This window comes from Medicago sativa, chromosome 6, assembly GCF_051527215.1.
Source record: "Medicago sativa cultivar Bolivia chromosome 6, Bolivia_mono, whole genome shotgun sequence".
NCBI classification, from domain to species: domain Eukaryota; kingdom Viridiplantae; phylum Streptophyta; class Magnoliopsida; order Fabales; family Fabaceae; genus Medicago; species Medicago sativa.
Genome location: NC_140754.1, coordinates 77,889,475 through 77,897,943, shown reverse-complemented (window position 1 = coordinate 77,897,943; position 8,469 = coordinate 77,889,475). Strand labels below are relative to the sequence as shown.

At 38.3% G+C, this 8,469-nt stretch overlaps 1 non-coding gene across 1 annotated transcript; it reads left to right on the top strand.

Moving 5' to 3' along the window:
• The first annotated feature begins 8,101 nt into the window (after nucleotides 1-8,101).
• On the top strand, nucleotides 8,102-8,208 carry LOC146917023 (small nucleolar RNA R71). The gene has a single exon (XR_015017148.1). It is a non-coding gene; the product is annotated as a small nucleolar RNA R71 (small nucleolar RNA).
• The last annotated feature ends 261 nt before the right edge of the window (nucleotides 8,209-8,469 follow it).

The window sequence follows — 8,469 nt, the reverse complement described above, 5'->3', positions numbered from 1 at the left end:
AGTGTGGTAGCCCTGTTGGAGCTGTGTCTGATACCTCTGGCCCTTCTGTGATTAGCTCTCTTCTTCGATCATCTATTGGTTTGGTTGTGTAGAGGATCGGCTTTAAGGTGTTTTGAGGATTATTGTGGTGATTTGAGTGTTGTGTGCGTGACTGTGAGGTTTTGAAGTATTTGGTGTTGTGTGAATTTGTTTTGTTTTGTCGTTGTGTGTGAAACGGTTATGTTTCAGTGGTTGTAGTGGATTTGAATTGTGTTGATTCTGGTATTGGTTTGAAACTGTGTTGTTACGGAATGAGTTTTGATATCAGTGCTGAAACGGTTTAGTTGGTAAAGGTTTTTTGAGGTTGATGATGTTCTGTGAGTTGTTGAATTGTTTGTGTCACTATGTTCTTTTGCAGGTTGTGTGTGTGCCAATTGGTTCTGTCGGTGTCCATTTTTGTTCGTCCATTCTCTCTTATTTATAGGCTTCAAGGACACAACCATGTTACCAATGGACAATGTCATGATCTGATTTTTTTGGGTAAAAGGTTGCAAGAAAGAAAGTTCTATCCAGGGGAGGGGAGGGTGTTTGTGCATAGAAGGTGCAAGCTGCCAACAGCTGTGTTGTCGTGTGGTTGATGAAAAGGGGACAAACCTTTTTTTGATTTTTATGGACATTAAAAATAAATAATAATAATAATAATAATAATAAAAGATTCAAAATAAAAAAAACAAAATGAGGTAAAAAAAATAAAGATTTAAAAGTTGAATTTAAGGTTAATAAAAGATGGAAAAAAAATGAAAATTGAGTGAAGAGGGCCCGACTCGGAACCAAATATGAGGTATTTTAAAATACCTCTCTGCCGAATTTTTCACTGAAAAGTCAGAGACTGATCAGGGTCAAAAGACACGTGTCGGTGGCATCTTAGGTCAAAAATTTGGGTATGACAGGGGTGATGCAAGACGTTTATCTTTTTGGGATCCTGTTGTTGCTCGTATTGCGAAGAGATTGTCTGTCTGGAAGAGTAGATTTTTATCTTTTGGTGGCCGCCTAATTTTGATTAAGTTTGTCTTGTCGTCTCTACCTGTTAGTAGATAGAGCTGGTATGTGGTATAGGGTGTTGGTGGCCCGTTATGAGGATGGTTTTATTTTGGATGGGGAGCGCAAGGCTTCAGGGTGGTGGCGTGATCTTGCCCACATCCGTGATAGCGGGGGGGGGGGGGGGGGGGGGGCGGGGGGTTCGTTGGTGGTTGGTTTCGAGATAATGTTTCAAAAATAGTGGGGAATGGGAGGGATACTTATTTTTGGACTGATCCGTTGTTGGATGGTATATCTTTGTTGGTTCGGTTTAGACGCTTGTATGATTTAAGTGTCAATAAAAATCATACGGTGGAGGAAATGTTTGTGAAAGGGTGGGGGGGACGGAGGTGAGGCGTGGGAGTGGCGTCGAAGGTTATGGGATTGGGAGGAGGAGTTGGTAACGGAGTGTTGGGTTCTGTTGGATAATGTTGTTTTGCAGGTTACTACAGGTGATCAATGGAGATGGCGTCTAGAAAATTCGGGAAGGTATTCTGTTCGCTCTGTGTATGAATTGCTGACTAAAGGTGAAGACGTTCCGATGGATGCGATTTTAGGTTTGATATGGCACCGACAAGTCCCCTTAAAGGTGTCTATTTTCGCTTGGCGTCTCCTTCGCAATCGTTTGCCAACTAAGGTGAATTTGGTGGCTCGTGGTATGCTTGGTTCCGACGTTCAACTATGTGTCTTTGGATGTGGGGAGGTGGAGACCACTCATCACTTATTTGTCTGTTGCCCCTTTTTCGGAGAGTTATGGTGTCTTGTTCGTGCTTGGGTTGGTGTTAAACGTTTCTGATCATTTCCTTCAGTTCACTAATTTGGCAGGTGGGACAACATCCAGGCGATCCTTTATGTAAATGTTGTGGTTACTTTGTGTGTGGGTGTTATGGAATGCTCGTAATAATAAGCAGTTTATTAACACCGACATTCCTATTCCCCAAATGCTTGAAAAAGTCAAAATTAATTTTTATATGTGGTTGAAAGCGGCCAATGCGGTTCATGTGCTAGGGGTTCATAACTGGTTATCTAATCCGTTCCTTTGTTTGGGTATTGGATAGTGGCCCCTATGTTGATTTTTTCTTTTGCTCTTGCTTTTGTACATAATTTGTAACTTTGGTCGTTCTCTTCTAGCACGTCTTGTGCGGAAGAAACGTCGGTTTCTGGTGTTAAATATAAGTTCCATTTTTGCCTGTTCAAAAAATTTCATGAAATATTTAAGCCAACGGTGAGAAAACTTTTATTTGAGAATTTTTTTTTGACAAAAACAAAAGGATATTCATTCATTCAAATCGATAGAGTACATCAGATACAAACATCGCTAAAAACGTAAAGGGTGAATCTGCGAACAAACTCACAGCACCCATGTTAATAGCATACAACGGCAAAATGCCTGCAAACAATATGATAAAACCTAAATCACTGAAATACCCATGCTTCCGGATCTGCAACGTTGAAGTCCAAATCATTGGTTGAATTTTTAATTGACTGATGTAGATCTTTCAATAGGAATTAAACGAACACCGCGACAAGACGAGAAATCAAACGCCGCACAAGACGGCGAACAACACAACGCCGCACTTAGACGACGAAATCACAAAAAACACAAAAGGAAAAAATTGATATATGTGAAAATCACTTATTTAGATTGAAAGGAAAGGGGAAAAAGATTTAGAGGGGTGATTCTAGGTCAAAAAATGACCTAAAACCACCCCTCCTCGATGAACGAAAGAGAAAGAAAGTTTAGAGAGAAGTTGGAGTTTCTCTCACTAAAAAAACTAGAATTGTTACTTTGGTCGTTCTCTTCTAGCACATCTTGTGCGGAAGAAACGTCGGTTAATATAAGTTCCGTTTTTGCCTGCTCAAAATTTTTTTTTCATGAAATATTTAAGCCAACGGTGAGAAAACTTTTATTTGAGAATTGTGGCTTTGAAAACTCGAAAAACATAAAAGGTTAGATTTCTACGAATACGTTACGAATCCGGCAACGTATTATTGGCGAAAAGATAGAATATCCGGCAACATGCTTTCTTGAGAGAATTCAAAAATAATTAGAGGCAAGTACTTAAAAATAACGTAAAATAACGTTTAATGTCATGTATTTCTAACAGAAAACAATAATCCATGTTTCTATTTGTTTAAAGAATAGCCATCATTGCCATCAAAGAATGATTATAATGAGCCACTAATCAGATATAAAAGGATAGGTTCATACGATTCAACCAAAATTACGTTCGATGACAGATTGATAGCAGCTCAATATTAAATCAAAACCATAGCCATAAATTATATCTATTTGGCTCTGATACCAATTGATAAAAGTTTTAGGGTTTAGCCAAGAATCATTAGATACAAATTTTAGCATATCATCACTAATAAAGAAGGAATAAGAAATTGTGTACCTTGTATGTTTAGGTTCATGAACGACCTCTGTCAGAAGGATGAGAGGGATAACTACCCTCCATTCCGATTACCAGCAGAATGTTCAGAATGGTCAACAGTGTTTAACCGTCTGATGGGATGACATTTAAATAGCTAAACGGCTGAGGGCAGGGACCTCGCATTGGGCTTAGCAAAATGGTCCAACCCATCACGGTACATTTAGAAAAGAATAGCCAAACAACACATATTCATCAACTAATTAGTGTTTAACACAATAGACCATAATTTATATTATGACATTAACTTATAATAATTGATTATTGTCAATCATAATTGATTAATTAAATAATTAATCCAACAATCTCCCACTTGTATGACAATATTCAATTACTAAAAGAATAAAAATTTCACTTGTCATAAAGAATTTAAATTTTAAGATTATATGTATGGTGATAGGCCAAACCGCAAGTGCACGGTCTATCGAAGTAATAGTAGTAAGAAAGAGTATCGTTCCGCTAGGGAGTTGTTCAACTTAACTAACTTTAAAAGAATGATTAGAGGAGAAGAAAGTTTGTAAAAAGGAGGTTTAGTTGCTGAAGGTAAATAACAATAATATAAAAGAGCCTTGTGATCATTGGTTCGTCATAATAACAAACCCTTCTCTAGACAAGACTTTAACTTCAAATTTCATGGTTTACACCTTAATTTCTAAAGACTGGTTTCCCTTTAGCCCCTCACCTTTCCGATGGAAGTCCGGTGAGAGTTTACCTCTATTAACCAAGCCTATTTCGCTGACTTGATTACTAGAAGATGCTTATAAGGATTGAAACTACTTGTGTCTCAATAATTGCAAAGACTATTTCGCTGCCTTTGCAATTATTGTCTAGATTCACTTGTTCCAACATCACAGCTCCGCTTTCGCATTATGAATTGATGTTTGGGATGATGGATTAACAATTATCAAACCCTCCACTTTCGCTTCTACAGTTTGATAATGGTTAATCTAAGTTAAAACGGTGAATCTAAATTAGAAATTATGGTAACATGAAATTAGGGTTAAAGCTTGGTTTGATTAGGATTATGTCATTAGACTTACCCAACAATCCAAAGACAAGAAGAAGTCTACTCACTAACGTTCATTGTAGACATAGAGAAGAAGGAGAGGAAAAATATAAAATAAAGTAAAAGTGAACTTTTATTCCAAGAACAAAAGATGATTGTTTATGATGGAGAGCTACTCTATTTATAGCTTTACAATTGACTTAAAATCTAAGCAACTACAAGGGCTATTCGGTAAAACCAAAGCAGAGTAACTTGGGCTTGAAGAAAATCAGCAAAATGGCATCTGGAGGGTGGCACGGCCGTGCCACATGTTGGCACGAGCCGTGCCAAGCTTCTGACTTGTGGGAGACATATTTTTGTCTCCGTATCTTCGTATTTTTGTTCCGAATTTGCTCCAGACTCCTTTCTTTTGCTCCAAGACACCTTCCATCATATATTCGTTCCTGAAATATAAAATATGCAATTGTAGTAAAAAGATTCAAAAAGGAAATATTATTGCAATAAAATAAATTCAAATCTAAATAAAACTAAACTAAATAATGCATAAAAATAGACTAAATATAGACTCATCATATGGTCAAAGCACTAATCATTCAAAAGAGAAGTAAGCTTTAATGCTGCAGAAATTGAATCCGATAGGTAAAACAAATCATACAGATCAAAGACTCACTTTTCTAACAAATGATGAATTTATTTTGACATCATTCCTTAGTCCAGAGATTTCAACACCTTTGCCTTTGTTGCTCGGTGCTCATTCTTTCAACTTCATTGTGAATCCATGCCCATCTTTGATCTTCATTGAGGTTATCGGTGTCAAGGCCATGGTGCTCCTCTTGGTGCAAGTTAGCACTTCCTCCCACATCATGGTGCAAGTTAGCACCCTCTCCTTCATCCACCTGTTGCTCTTCAAGAACCTGCACATCATCATCATACAACAAATTCTCTTCCACCTCGGTGGTAGTTAGAGATGCGTTAGGTAGTAAAAACATTAATGGCACATTGAGCTTGAGTTGGTAATGGAGTGGTGGACGATATTTAATGAAATTCATAGCAATGAGGGTTTCTCGGTTAAGCCTATTATTTCCCTCAATTAGTTTGATCCCCTCATCCTCACTCACACCAAAACACCTAGCTATGTATGTAATGATGCCACCCACCACTATGTCTCCCTTACCGGCTGGTCTAGTACCTACGAAGTCTAGGTAATCAATCAAATAGAAACAAGTGTTGACGGGGTGGTTGTAGAGCATTTCCCATAACATGAAGAACTCATCGGTTCTAGTGTTTCCTAGCTCGGTTCTATCCCAAATAGTGCAAGCCATTACCCTTTGAAGGTACCTAAGTACGGGGTTGTGAATGTTGCTAGCTTTGTTTGCCCTAGGGACGTATGCATTAAGGCCGATGATGCGTTTCCAAAAGGCTGCTGGTTCATAGTTATCCGGTTTTAGGCTAGGATCCCAATGATCATGAATATACCCCTCATTAGCAAAACCTAAGGCTTCACAAAAGTGCTGAAGAGACATATTATAATCAATGTTCAATAGTCGGAAGGTGATTCTATGGTTAGGGTTTTCAAAATTCAACTTATCTTTGGTAAAAACAATTGAGCTCAAAAATTCATAGGTGAAATTCTCATAACCCCGCATACGTTCTAACATATCAGTTCAACCTAGCCTTCCTATCAGCCTATAAACATCATCTCTAAGCTCTAGCATATTCAAAGTATGAAAATCAGGATATGTAGAAGGATGCAAGGGTTTAGAGATTAGAATTTTATACCTATCCCTTTGCTTGTTGTCTTTGAACTGGACTCCATGATTCTTGACTTGTGCTTGCCTCTTTGGAGGAGGTCCTCCGAAAGATCTTACTGGTTCCTTATCACTTCTTCTTGAAGCCATTGACCTTAGGTTGAATTTTGTGTGGATTGGTTGAAGGTTTAGGGTTTGGGAAGAATTTTGGTGAAGAAGGTTGGTTTAGGGTTGGGGTTGAGAATAGGGTTTTGGTGAATTATGGGTTTGGGTGGATGAAAGTTGTTTTTGATTGGTGGTATGTGTTTGGAATGAAGTTTGTGATTGATTTGTGGAAAGAATTGAGTGGATTGGTTAAGTTTTGAGGGAGATATGAAGGTTTGAAGTTTTGATAGTTATGGAGGCTTTAGAGAGATGGTGGAAGGTAGAGAGAGGTTTGTGTTTGGGAATGAATGAAGAAGAAGAGAAAAATTGAGGTTATACCACACTAGAGGTCGGCACGGCCGTGCCAACATTCTGGACTTTGGCATGGTTTTTGGCTTCAAACTCTGGCACGGCCGTGCCAACCTTAGCACGGGCCGTGCCAAACTTCTGGTCACAGGGCTTCAAAATTTTTTCAGTTTTTCTTGAATCACGCTCTGACAATTACCTACAAAACACTTAAAACAAAGAAAAACAAACAAAACAAAAGCAATTAAATGCGTGGGTTGCCTCCCACGAAGCGCTCGTTTAAAGTCATTAGCTTGACGATTAGAAAGTAGTTTAGCTATCCTATACCCAATCTCTCACTAAGGGATAATGGCAACAAACTAACATTCTCTCCCAAATCATGCATGGCTTTCTCAAATGTTTTAGATCCTATGACACAAGGTATGGAAAATCTCTCTGGATGCTTAAGTTTAGGTGGCAATTTGTTTGGAAGCATTTCAATAAAATTTCTAAACTGCTCATCTAACTTGGATTTAGCAAACTCTTGTGTTAAAGGAATTTTAGGCTCATGAGATGGTGAAACAAATGGCTTGTCATTCTCTCCTATAGCTTTCTCACTTTGAGGCTCATCACTTCCTATCTCTAAAAATAATAACACTTATATGGTCTTTGGGGTTGGTTTCAGTTTGCCCTAGAAGGATTTCAGAGGTTTGAGAGGGAGTAGCCACCTGTTGGGGCACTTGAGAAGTCTGAGTCTCTATCATCTTACTGTGAGTAACTATGGAGTCTGCGTTCGATGTACGTTTGGCAAGAGAGTCTTTCAAAAATTCAGTTTGGTTTTTAAGCTCTTGGAGCTGCTCAGATTGATTTATAAGAAAATTTTCTAAAAAAAGTTCCAAGCTGGATTTTTGAGGGTCTCTTTGGTTGTTTGCATAACTGGGTGGTGTTGTTTGTTGTCCAAAAAAATTTTGAGGGTTTTGAAAAAAAAATGGTTGTTTTTAAACCCTTGATTATATTGAGCATAGTTTACTTGCTCAGGACTTCTAACAACACTACCTAGTTGGCAATCAATGCCAATATGGCCAAATACACCACAAACTTCACAAAGAGGTGATACAGGAGCAGGTGTGACAGCACTAGTATTTATTTTATCAAATTTTTGTGTGAGTGCGTCAACCTTAGCAGCTAGATGATCAAGGGAAGAATTTTCATACATACCTACCTCTTTTTTAGAGGGTGAAGGAGCAACATTAGTGGTGTCCCTTCCGTAGGTCCACTGATAGTGGTTTTGTACCATGTCCTCGATCAAAGCATATGCTTCTGTGTATGTTTTGTTCATCAAAGCTCCACCTGCAGCTGCATCAACATAAATTTTTGTGGGATACAAAAGACCATTATAAAAAGAGTGAAAAATAAGCCAGTTCTCTAAACCATGATGGGGACAAAGTCTAAGCATTTCTTTGAAACGTTCCCACGCATCGTAAAGAGATTCTCCATCTTTTTGATTGAATTGTATGATTTGATTCCTCAATTGAACAGTTTTAGAATATGGAAAGAATCGGGCAAGAAAAGCTTGTTTTAATTGATGCCATGAAGTGATAGAACCAAATTCCAATGAATGAAACCAAGCACCAGCTCTACCCCCTACGGAAAAAGGAAAGAGGTGCAGCCTTACGGCCTCTTGGTTTGCATTCAAGGTTCCACTGAGTCTTAAAAAGGTTGAAATATGAAAATTCGGATCCTCAGTGGGTGATCCGAAAAATTGATTTTGCTGCACTAAGTGAATAAGTGCAAG